A 12,327-nucleotide genomic window follows, 5' to 3' on the forward strand; every position below is an offset into this window, starting at 1 on the left:
AAGACGATGTAATTGCTGGAAGCTGTCATTTTCCTATGGGATCCGGTAAGCCTTGTTTATTACGATCATAAATAAGGGCTTCACAAGGGCGCTATTAAGACTGTAGACTGTTTCTGGGCTAAATCGATTCATTATTAACACATATTTAGCCTTGAGGAATCATTTTATCTGGGTATTTTGATATAATAATATCGGCAGGCACTGTATTAGACACCTTATTCCTTAGGGGCTTTCCCAAAGCTTAAGCAGAGCCTCATTTCGCGCCGGTGTGGCGCACTTGTTTTTGAGAGGCATGGCATGCAGTCGCATGTGAGAGGAGCTCTGATACTTAGAAAAGACTTTCTGAAGGCGTCATTTGGTATCGTATTCCCCTTTGGGCTTGGTTGGTCTCAGCAAAGCAGATACCAGGGACTGTAAAGGGGTTAAAGTTTAAACGGCTCCGGTTCCTGTTATTTTAAGGGTTAAAGCTTCCAAATTTGGTGTGCAATACTTTTAAGGCTTTAAGACACTGTGGTGAAAATTTGGTGAATTTGAACAATTCCTTCATGTTTTTTCGCAATTGCAGTAATAAAGTGTGTTCAGTTTAAAATTTAAAGTGACAGTAACGGTTTTTATTTTAAAACGTTTTTGTACTTTGTTTATCAAGTTTATGCCTGTTTAACATGTCTGAACTACCAGATAGACTGTGTTCTGAATGTGGGGGAAGCCCGAATTCCTATTCATTTAAATAAATGTGATTTATGTGATAATGACAATGATGCCCAAGATGATTCCTCAAGTGAGGGGGAGTAAGCATGGTACATGCATCATTCCCTCCATCGTCTACACGAGTCTTGCCCACTCAGGATGCCCCTAGTACATCTAGCGCGCCAATACTCCTTACTATGCAACAATTAACGGCTGTAATGGATAATTCTGTCCAAAAAACATTTTAGCCAAAATGAACCCTTTGTCAGCGTAGCGTGGGCTGCTCTGTTTTAGATACTGAAGAGCATGACGACCGCTGATATTAATATCTCTGAAGGGCCCCTAACCCAGTTCTGATGGGGCCAGGGAGGTTTTGGGTCTGAGGGGAGAAATTACTGATTCAGGGAACATTTCTCAAACCAGGCCTGAACAACCCTGATGTGGGATTGCATTTAAATTTAAGTTGGGGATACATCTCCGCATTCTGCTAAGAGGTATTATCCACCTCTGGGATGATTGTGAAAAGTTGTTCATCTCCAGAGAAACAATGTAAAATGACAAGTTCCTAGAGGTCCGGGGCTCCCAGAAGCTTTTCCTTACCCAAGCGGGTGGCGGACATTGTTAATAAAGAAGTGGGAAGGCCCTGTATTCCTCTTCGTCCCTCCCCCCATATTTAAAAAATTGTTTCCTATGGTCGACCCCAGAAAAGGACTTATGGCAGACAGTCCCCAAGGTCGAGGGAGCTGGTTTCCACTTTAAACAAACGCACACTATACCCATAGAGGATAGTTGTGCTTTCAAAGATCCTATGGATAAAAAAATTAGAAGGTTTGCTTAAAAAGATGTTTGTTTCAGCAGGGTTACCTTCTACAACCAATTTCATGCATTGTCCCTGTCCGCTACAGGCCGCATGTTTCTGTTCGATGAGCTGATAAAGACGCTCGATAGTGATTCTCCTCCTTATGAGGAATTATGGACAGAATCAATGCTCTCAAATTGGCTAATTCTTTCACCCTAGACGCCACTTTGCAATTGGCTAGGTTAGGCGGGGGCTAAGAAGTCTGGGTTTGCTATTGTGGCGCGCAGAGCGCTTTGGTTGAAATCTTGGGTCGGCTGATGCGTCTTCCAAGAACAGCTACTAAACATTCCTTTCAAGGGAAACACACTGTTTGGCCCTGACTTGAAAGAGATTATCTCTGATATCACTGGGGGTAAGGGCCACGCCCTTCCTCAGGATCGGCCTTTCAAGGCAAAAAATAGACCTAATTTTCGTCCCTTTCGTAAAAACGGACCAGCCCAAAGTGCTACGTCCTCTAAGGCAAGAGGGTAATACTTCTCAATCCAAGCCAGCCTTGGAGACCAATGCAAGGCTGGAACAAGGGAAAGCAGGCCAAGAAACCTGCCACTGCTACCAAGACAGCATGAAATGTTGGCCCCCGATCCGTGACCGGATCTGGTGGGGGGCAGGACTCTCTCTCTTCGCTCAGGCTTGGGCAAGAGATGTTCTGGATCCTTGGGCGCTTAGAAATAGTCTCCCAAAGGGTTATCTTCTGGAATTCAAGGGACTTCCCCCAAGGGGGAGGTTCCACAGGTCTCAGTTGTCTTCAGACCACATAAAAAGACAAGGCGTTCTTACATTGTGTAGAAGGACCTGTTAAAAAATGGGAGTGATTCATCCAGTTCCATTAAGAGAACAAGGGATGGGGTTCTACTCCAATCTGTTCATAGTTCCCAAAAAAGAGGGAACGTTTCAGACCAATCTTAGATCTCAAGATCTAAACAAGTTTCTCAAGGTTCCATCTTTCAAGATGGAAACCATTTCGAACTATTCTTCCTTCCATCCAGGAAGTCAATTCATGACCACGGTGGATTTAAAGGATGCTATCTACATATTCCTATCCACAAGGAACATCATCGTTCCTAGGTTCGCATTCCTGGACAAACATTACCAGTTCGTGGCGCTTCCTTTCGGATTAGCCACTGCTCCAAGGATTTTCACAAAGGTACTAGGGTCCCTTCTAGCTGTGCTACGACCAAGGGGCGGTTGCGGTAGTACCTTACTTGGACGACATTCTGATTCAAGCGTCGTCCCTTCCTCAAGCAAAGGCTCACACTGACATCGTCCTGTGGCCTTCTCAGATCTCACGGATGGAAAGTGAACGTGGGAAAAGAGTTCTCTATCCCCGTCAACAAGGGGTTCCCTTCTTGGGAACAATTATAGACTCCTTAGAAATGAGATTTTTCTGACAGAGGCCAGAAAAACAAAACTTCTAGACTCTTGTCGGATACTTCATTCCGTTCCTCTTCCTTCCATAGCTCAGTGCATGGAAGTGATCGGGTTGATGGTAGCGGCAATGGACATAGTTCCTTTTGCGCGCATTCATCTAAGACCATACAACTGTGCATGCTCAGTCAGTGGAATGGGGACTATACAGACTTGTCTCCGGAAGATACAAGTAAATCAGAGGACCAGAGACTCACTCCGTTGGTGCTGTCCCTGGACAACCTGTCACAAGGGATGACATTCCGCAGACCAGAGTGGGTCATTGTCACGACCGACGCCAGTCTGATGGGGCTGGGGCGCGGTCTGGGGATCCCTGAAAGCTCAGGGTCTTTGGTCTCTGGGAAGAATCTCTTCTACCGATAAATATTCTGGAGACTGAGAGCGATATTCAATGCTCTCAAGGCTTGGCCTCAGCTAGCGAGGACCAAGTTCATACGGTTTCAATCAGACAACATGACAACTGTTGCGTACATCAACCATCAGGGGGGAACAAGGAGTTCCCTAGCGATGGAAGAAGTGACCAAAATCATTCTATGGGCGGAGTCTCACTCCTGCCACCTGTCTGCTATCCACATCCCAGGAGTGGAAAATTGGGAAGCGGATTTTCTGAGTCGTCAGACATTGCATCCGGGGGAGTGGGAACTCCATCCGGAAATCTTTGCCCAAGTCACTCACCTGTGGGGCATTCCAGACATGGATCTGATGGCCTCTCGTCAGAACTTCAAAGTTCCTTGCTACGGGGCCAGATCCAGGGATCCCAAGGCGGCTCTAGTGGATGCACTAGTAGCACCTTGGACCTTCAAACTAGCTTATGTGTTCCCACCATTTCCTCTCATCCCCAGGCTGGTAGCCCAGGATCAATCAGGAGAGGGGCGTCGGTGATCTTGATAGCTCCTGCGTGGCCACGCAGGACTTGGAATGCAGATCTGGTGAATATGTCATCGGCTCCACCTTGGAAGCTACCTTTGAGACGAGACCTTCTTGTTCAGAGGTCCGTTCGAACATCCGAATCTGGTTCACTCCAGCTGACTGCTTGGAGATTGAACGCTTGATTTTATCGAAGCGAGGATTCTCAGATTCTGTTATCGATACTCTTGTTCAGGCCAGAAAGCCTGTAACTAGAAAGATTTACCACAAAATTTGGGAAAAAATATATCTGTTGGTGTGAATCTAAAGGATTCCCTTGGGACAAGGTTAAGATTCCTAGGATTCTATCCTTCCTTCAAGAAGGATTGGAAAAAGGATTATCTGCAAGTTCCCTGAAGGGACAGATTTCTGCCTGTCGGTGTTACTTCACAAAAAGCTGGCAGCTGTGCCAGATGTTCAAGCCTTTGTTCAGGCTCTGGTTAGAATCAAGCCTGTTTTACAAACCTTTGACTCCTCCTTGGAGTCTCAATTTAGTTCTTTCAGTTCTTCAGGGGGTTTCCGTTTGAACCCTTACATTCCGTTGATATTAAGTTATTATCTTGGAAAGTTTTGTTTTTAGTTGCAATTTCTTCTGCTAGAAGAGTTTCAGAATTATCTGCTCTGCAGTGTTCTCCTCCTTATCTGGTGTTCCATGCAGATAAGGTGGTTTTACGTACTAAACCTGGTTTTCTTCCAAAAGTTTTTTCTAACAAAAACATTAACCAGGAGATTATCGTACCTTCTCTGTGTCCGAAACAATTTTCAAAGAAGGAACGTTTGTTGCACAATTTGGATGTTGTTCGCGCTCTAAAATTCTATTTAGATGCTACAAAGGATTTTAGACAAACATCTTCCTTGTTTGTTGTTTATTCCGGTAAAAGGAGAGGTCAAAAAGCAACTTCACCTCTCTCTCTTTTTGGATTAAAAGCATCATCAGATTGGCTTACGAGACTGCCGGACGGCAGCCTCCCGAAAGAATCACAGTCTCATTCCACTAGGGCTGTGGCTTCCACATGGGCCTTCAAGAACGAGGCTTCTGTTGATCAGATATGTAGGGCAGCGACTTGGTCTTCACTGCACACTTTTACCAAATTTTACAAGTTTGATACTTTTGCTTCTTCTGAGGCTATTTTTGGGAGAAAGGTTTTGCAAGCCGTGGTGCCTTCCATTAGGTGACCTGATTTGGCTCCCTCCCTTCATCCGTGTCCTAAAGCTTTGGTATTGGTTCCCACAAGTAAGGATGACCGCCGTGGACCGGACACACCTATGTTGGAGAAAACAGAATTTATGTTTACCTGATAAATTTCTTTCTTCCAACGGTGTGTCCGGTCCACGGCCCGCCCTGGTTTTTTAATCAGGTCTGATAATTTATTTTCTTTAAATACAGTCACCTCGGTACAATATGGTTTCTCCTATGCAAATATTCCTCCTTAACGTCGGTCGAATGACTGGGGTAGGCGGAGCCTAGGAGGGATCATGTGACCAGCTTTGCTGGGCTATTTGCCATTTCCTGTTGGGGAAGAGAATATCCCTCAAGTAAGGATTGACGCCGTGGACCGGACCACCGTTGGAGAAAGAAATTTATCAGGTAAACATAAATTCTGTTTTCATGCGTGGTCCCTGTCGCTACAGCCGCATGTTTCTGGTTCGATGAGCTGATAAAGGCGGTCGATAGTGATTCTCCTCCTTATGAGGAGATTATGGACAGAATCAATGCTCTCAAATTGGCTAATTCTTTACCCTAGACGCCACTTTGCAATTGGCTAGGTTAGCGGCTAAGAATTCTGGGTTTGCTATTGTGGCGCGCAGAGCGCTTTGGTTGAAATCTTGGTCGGCTGATGCGTCTTCCAAGAACAAGCTACTTAACATTCCTTTCAAGGGGAAAAACGCTGTTTGGCCCTGACTTGAAAGAGATTATCTCTGATATCACTGGGGGTAAGGGCCACGCCCTTCCTCAGGATCGGCCTTTCAAGGCAAAAAATAAACCTAATTTTCGTCCCTTTCGTAGAAACGGACCAGCCCAAAGTGCTACTGTCCTCTAAGCAAGAGGGGGTAATACTTCTCAAGCCAAGCCAGCTTGGAGACCAATGCAAGGCTGGAACAAGGGAAAGCAGGCCAAGAAACCTGCCACTGCTACCAAGACAGCATGAAATGTTGGCCCCCGATCCGGACCGGATCTGGTGGGGGGCAGACTCTCTCTCTTCGCTCAGGCTTGGGCAAGAGATGTTCTGGATCCTTGGCGCTAGAAATAGTCTCCTCAAGGTTATCTTCTGGAATTCAAGGGGCTTCCCCCAAGGGGGAGGTTCCACAGGTCTCAGTTGTCTTCAGACCACATAAAAAGACAGGCATTCTTACATTGTGTAGAAGACCTGTTAAAAATGGGAGTGATTCATCCTGTTCCATTAAGAGAACAAGGGATGGGGTTCTACTCCAATCTGTTCATAGTTCCCAAAAAAGAGGGAACGTTCAGACCAATCTTAGATCTCAAGATCTTAAACAAGTTTCTCAAGGTTCCATCGTTCAAGATGGAAACCATTCGAACTATTCTTCCTTCCATCCAGGAAGGTCAATTCATGACCACGGTGGATTTAAAGGATGCGTATCTACATATTCCTATCCACAAGGAACATCATCGGTTCCTAAGGTTCGCATCCTGGACAAGCATTACCAGTTCGTGGCGCTTCCTTCGGATTAGCCACTGCTCCAAGGATTTTCACAAAGGTACTAGGGTCCCTTCTAGCTGTGCTAAGACCAGGGGCATTGCTGTAGTACCTTACTTGGACGACATTCTGATTCAAGCGTCGTCCCTTCCTCAAGCAAAGGCTCACACGGACATTGTCCTGGCCTTTCTCAGATCTCACGGATGGAAAGTGAACGTGGAAAAGAGTTCTCTATCTCCGTCAACAAGGGTTCCCTTCTTGGGAACAATAATAGACTCCTTAGAAATGAGGATATTTCTGACAGAGGCCAGAAAAACAAAGCTTCTAGACTCTTGTCGGATACTTCATTCCGTTCCTCTTCCTTCCATAGCTCAGTGCATGGAAGTGATCGGGTTGATGGTAGCGGCAATGGACATAGTTCCTTTTGCGCGCATTCATCTAAGACCATTACAACTGTGCATGCTCAGTCAGTGGAATGGGGATTATACAGACTTGTCTCCGAAGATACAAGTAAATCAGAGGACCAGAGACTCACTCCGTTGGTGGCTGTCCCTGGACAACCTGTCACAAGGGATGACATTCCGCAGACCAGAGTGGGTCATTGTCACGACCGACGCCAGTCTGATGGCTTGGGCGCGGTCTGGGGATCCCTGAAAGCTCAGGGTCTTTGGTCTCGGGGAAGAATCTCTTCTACCGATAAATATTCTGGAACTGAGAGCGATATTCATGCTCTCAAGGCTTGGCCTCAGCTAGCGAGGGCCAAGTTCATACGGTTTCAATCAGACAACATGACAACTGTTGCGTACATCAACCATCAGGGGGGAACAAGGAGTTCCCTAGCGATGGAAGAAGTGACCAAAATCATTCTATGGGGCGGAGTCTCACTCCTGCCACCTGTCCGCTATCCACATCCCAGGAGTGGAAAATTGGGAAGCGGATTTTCTGAGTCGTCAGACATTGCATCCGGGGGAGGGGGAACTCCATCCGGAAATCTTTGCCCAAGTCACTCAGCTGTGGGGCATTCCAGACATGGATCTGATGGCCTCTCGTCAGAACTTCAAAGTTCCTTGCTACGGGTCCAGATCCAGGGATCCCAAGGCGGCTCTAGTGGATGCACTTGTAGCACCTTGGACCTTCAAACTAGCTTATGTGTTCCCGCCGTTTCCTCTCATCCCCAGGCTTGGTAGCCAGGATCAATCAGGAGAGGGCGTCGGTGATCTTGATAGCTCCTGCGTGGCCACGCAGGACTTGGTATGCAGATCTGGTGAATATGTCATCGGCTCCACCTTGGAAGCAGCCTTTGAGACGAGACCTTCTTGTTCAGGGTCCGTTCGAACATCCGAACCTGGTTTCACTCCAGCTGACTGCTTGGAGATTGAACGCTTGATCTTATCGAGAGCGAGTGGTTCTCAGATTCTGTTATCGATACTCTTGTTCAGGCCAGAAAGCCTGTAACAAGAAAGATTTACCACAAAATTTGGGAAAAATATATCTGTTGGTGTGAATCTAAAGGATTCCCTTGGGATATAGGTTAAGATTCCTAAGATTCTATCCTTCTTCAAGAAGGATTGGAAAAAGGATTATCTGCAAGTTCCCTGAAGGGGACAGATTTCTGCTTGGTCTGTGTTACTTCACAAAAAGCTGGCAGCTGTGCCAGATGTTCAAGCCTTTGTTCAGGCTCTGGTTAGAATTAAGCCTGTTACAAACCTTTGACTCCCTCCTTGGAGTCTCAATTTAGTTCTTTCAGTTCTTCAGGGGGTTCCGTTTGAACCCTTACATTCCGTTGATATTAAGTTATTATCTTGGAAAGTTTTGTTTTTAGTTGCAATTTCTTCTGCTAGGAAGAGTTTCAGAATTATCTGCTCTGCAGTGTTCTCCTCCTTATCTGGTGTTCCATGCAGATAAGGTGGTTTTACGTACTAAACCTGTTTTCTTCCAAAAGTTGTTTCTAAACAAAACATTAACCAGGAGGATTATCGTACCTTCTCTGTGTCCGAAACCAGTTTCAAAGAAGGAACGTTGTTGCACAATTTGGATGTTGTTCGCGCTCTAAAATTCTATTTAGATGCTACAAAGGATTTTAGACAAGACATCTTCCTTGTTTGTTGTTTATTCCGTAAAAGGAGAGGTCAAAAAGCAACTTCTACCTCTCTCTCTTTTTGGATTAAAAGCATCATCAGATTGGCTTACGAGACTGGCCGTACGGCAGCCTCCCGAAAGGAATCACAGCTCATTCCACTAGGGCTGTTGGCTTCCACATGGGCCTTCAATAACGAGGCTTCTTTGATCAGATATGTAGGGCAGCGACTTGGTCTTCACTGCACACTTTTACCAAATTTTACAAAGTTTGATACTTTTTGCTTCTTCTGAGGCTATTTTTGGGAGAAAGGTTTTGCAAACCGTGGTGCCTTCCATTTAGGTGACCTGATTTGCTCCCGTCCCTTCATTCCGTGGTCCTAAAGCTTTGGTATTGGTTCCCACAAGTAAGGATGACGCCGTGACCGACACACCTATGTTGAGAAAACAGAATTTATGTTTACCTGATAAATGACTTTCTCCAACGGTGTGACCGGTCCACGGGCCCGCCCTGGGTTTTTTTAATCAGGTCTGATAATTATTTTCTTTAACTAACAGTCACCACGGTACCATATGGTTTCTCCTATGCAAATATTCCTCCTTAACGTCGGTCGAATGACTGGGGTAGGCCGGAGCCTAGGAGGGATCATGTGACCAGCTTGCTGGGCTCTTTGCCATTTCCTGTTGGGGAAGAGAATATCCCACAAGTAAGGATGAATGCCGTTGGACCGGACACACTCGTTGAGAAAGTAATTTATCAGGTAAACATAAATTCATAATATAAACGCAAGAATCCAGGGTCACAGTGTGACTCCTTTTATCCATATAGAATCTAGGGTAATACCCTCGGAAGGGGGTATGAAGGCAGGTTTTTTTTTTTAATATACATAATAATGTTTTTTTTCTTTCTAATGACACAGTGAGTCCACGAATCATCTTAATTACTGTTCGGGAATATCACTCCTGGCCAGCAGGAGGAGGCAAAGGAGGCACCACTGCAAAGCTGATATCGACTCTTCCCTACCCACAATCCCCCAGTCATTCTCTTTGCCTCTAGTGCAAGGAGGAGGTAAAGTAGTTGGGTGTCCTGATTAAGATTCTTCTATCAAGACTTTTATTTTGAAGTCTGGGCAAGATTGCTCTGGCTTTCCATCACAATTTGGGTCTAGCTGTACTCCACGTTAGTCTCTTCAGCAGGGCTGTGGTGGCTTTAAAGCAGTTAGGAACTTGTAAAGTGGGCTTTGCTGCGTTTTCCTAACATGTTGCTGTTTTGGTATAGACAGCCTGAGTAAGCTTACTCTGTCTTTCTTTTTACACCGGTCTCTGTGAGGAGCGGCATCCTCTCATACTTTGTGAGTCGTCTGACTGCCGGACGGCTAGAATGAAGTTAAGTGCCTTTTTGTTCTTCTAGGGCTAGAAGGCTGGCACTAAAGGGGTTAACTCCCGCTGCTTTTTAATGGGACAAAATCCTTTCTGGATTGTTGAGGCAGTTGGCAGGCACATTCTTGCATGTGTTGGAGACTTAGGGAGTTAACCTCCTTCATAGAAGGAAGGGGTTAACTGTCTTTGGGGTTCAGATCGAATATTTCAGTATTTATGAGCATTTTTATTATGTTTCTGTACAGAATGTAAATTATGTGCCACTAGCGCTATCATGTCAGTTAAGCAGCTCCGTTTAGTACATGAGTGTCTAAGAAGTATCAGAATGTTAGGAGAGCGTGAATGGCGCCCTTTTAAGGGTCCACGAAGATGTGTTTGTTTCTCAGAAATACGGGTGGAAACTGCTAGATTATGTCTATATACTGTTTCAGGAACTTGATCCGGCAGGGAAGTGAGACTTCTCAGGAAGGAAGACCTTTTTATTTAAAGGGACACTGAACCCACATTTTTTCTATCGTGATTCAGATAGAGCATGCAATTTTAAGCAACTTTCTAATTTACTCCTATTATCAAATTATTTTCATTCTCTTGGTATCTTTATTTGAAATACAAGAATGTAAGTTTAGATGCCGGCCCATTTTTGGTGAACACACTGTGTTGTTCTTGCTGATTGGTGGGTAAATTCACCTACCAATAAACAAGTGCTTTCCATGGTTGATAATAGCAGTAAATTAGAAAGTTGTTTAAAATTACATGCTCTATCTGAATCACGAAAGAAAAAATTTGGATTCAGTGTCCCTTTAAGTTAGTAGACGAAATGAGGGAGATGAATCCAGCTTCCATTCCGCGCCGTTTTTGTCCACGCCTCCTTCAAGTTATCGGAACAGAGCCATGTTTTTAAGAGATGTTTGTGTATTATTTTTTAATATGCAAGAGGATCCCGCCTTGTTTCTCCGGCATGGAGTTATTGGTATGTTCCGTATCCCTTGATGTCGGATGTTTTATATATCGCATTCACTTTTTCTTTGTGATATAACCATAGGTGGTGGTCTTTTTGCCTTAGAGACATTGAGAATCGTTGCTAGAAATTTGCAATGTTTATACCGGTGCTAATGTCTTTATTTTATCGTATAAAGGTTATAGTTGAAGCAATATGCAATAGCCTAATTTATTACTCAGGGAATTATTTGCTGGTGCCCTGTTGATAAGATAAATTTCTTGTTGGATGAGAAATGTTTTCCTACCCTCTGTTTATTTTAATGTCTGTATTTCTATACATACTGTATATACAATATTATGGAATAATATAGATGTTAAAGTGAATGTAAATTTTGATGCTAAAGTGCCCGGTTTTAAAAAATTTGATTAAAAACAGGGGCACTTTAATTCATAAAAATTTACATTTCACTCCTGTTGTGAAAAAAAACCTTACCTTTTAATCTTGACTTCAGCACCAGCTTCCTCCACCCGTTGCAAAGCCTCTTCCTGGGTCTAAAATGAGGAATCCGGCTTTCTACGTTGATATGCGCTTCTCAGCATTGTTGAAGCCCGATTCCTCTCATAGTACAGCGAATGTCAGAGGGACGTGAAGGGAGTATCACTTATTGAATACAATGATTTCCCTAACGGGGGTTTATTTCATGGGTTCTCTGTTATCGGTCGTAGAGATTCATCTCCTACCTCCCTTTTCAGATCGACGATATACTCTCAAATTACCATTACCTCTACTGATAACTGTTTCTGTACTGGTTTGGCTATCTGCTATATGTGAATGGGTGTCTTTTGGTAAGTATGTTTTTTATTACTTAAGGCACCCCAGCTATGGTTTGGCACTTTATGCATTTATATAAAGTTCTAGAATATATGTATTGTACTTATATTTGCCATGAGTCAGGTTCATGTATTTCCTTCTGCAGACTGTCATATTTGGGGAATATAAACATCTTTTAAAAATGAAATTTATTTCTTACCTGGGGTTTAATCTTTTATTCATTGACTACTTCTTACAAATTGCGTGCGTTATTAGGGCCCGCGGGTGCGAAAAATGCTAAACTTATTGCGTAATTTTTTGGGCGCGAAAAGGGTACATCTATGACACAAGTTCGTCATTTCCGGCGTCATACTTGACACCGAGACCTTTCACCCGGTTGCGTCATTAGTGACGCAAGTGTGCATTTCCGGTTATTTTTTTGCGCCAAAAAAGTTTTAGTTAAGTTGTGCGGCATTTTTTGTCGCCCAAACTTTTTCATTATTTCAATACCCCATTGATGTTTGCCTCTTGATTATTTTCTCTATCAGAGGGCTATCTATTTGCATTTTTTCCCATTCCAGAAA

The 12,327-nt window shown here is 44.2% G+C and overlaps 1 protein-coding gene across 1 annotated transcript in view; it reads left to right on the forward strand.

Annotated features, from left to right (window-relative positions):
* GPCPD1 (glycerophosphocholine phosphodiesterase 1) overlaps positions 1-12,327 on the forward strand; it is a 308,210-nt gene that overhangs the window by 103,213 nt on the left and 192,670 nt on the right.

The sequence above is a fragment of the Bombina bombina genome, chromosome 4 (genome assembly GCF_027579735.1).
Source record: "Bombina bombina isolate aBomBom1 chromosome 4, aBomBom1.pri, whole genome shotgun sequence".
Lineage (NCBI taxonomy): Eukaryota > Metazoa > Chordata > Amphibia > Anura > Bombinatoridae > Bombina > Bombina bombina.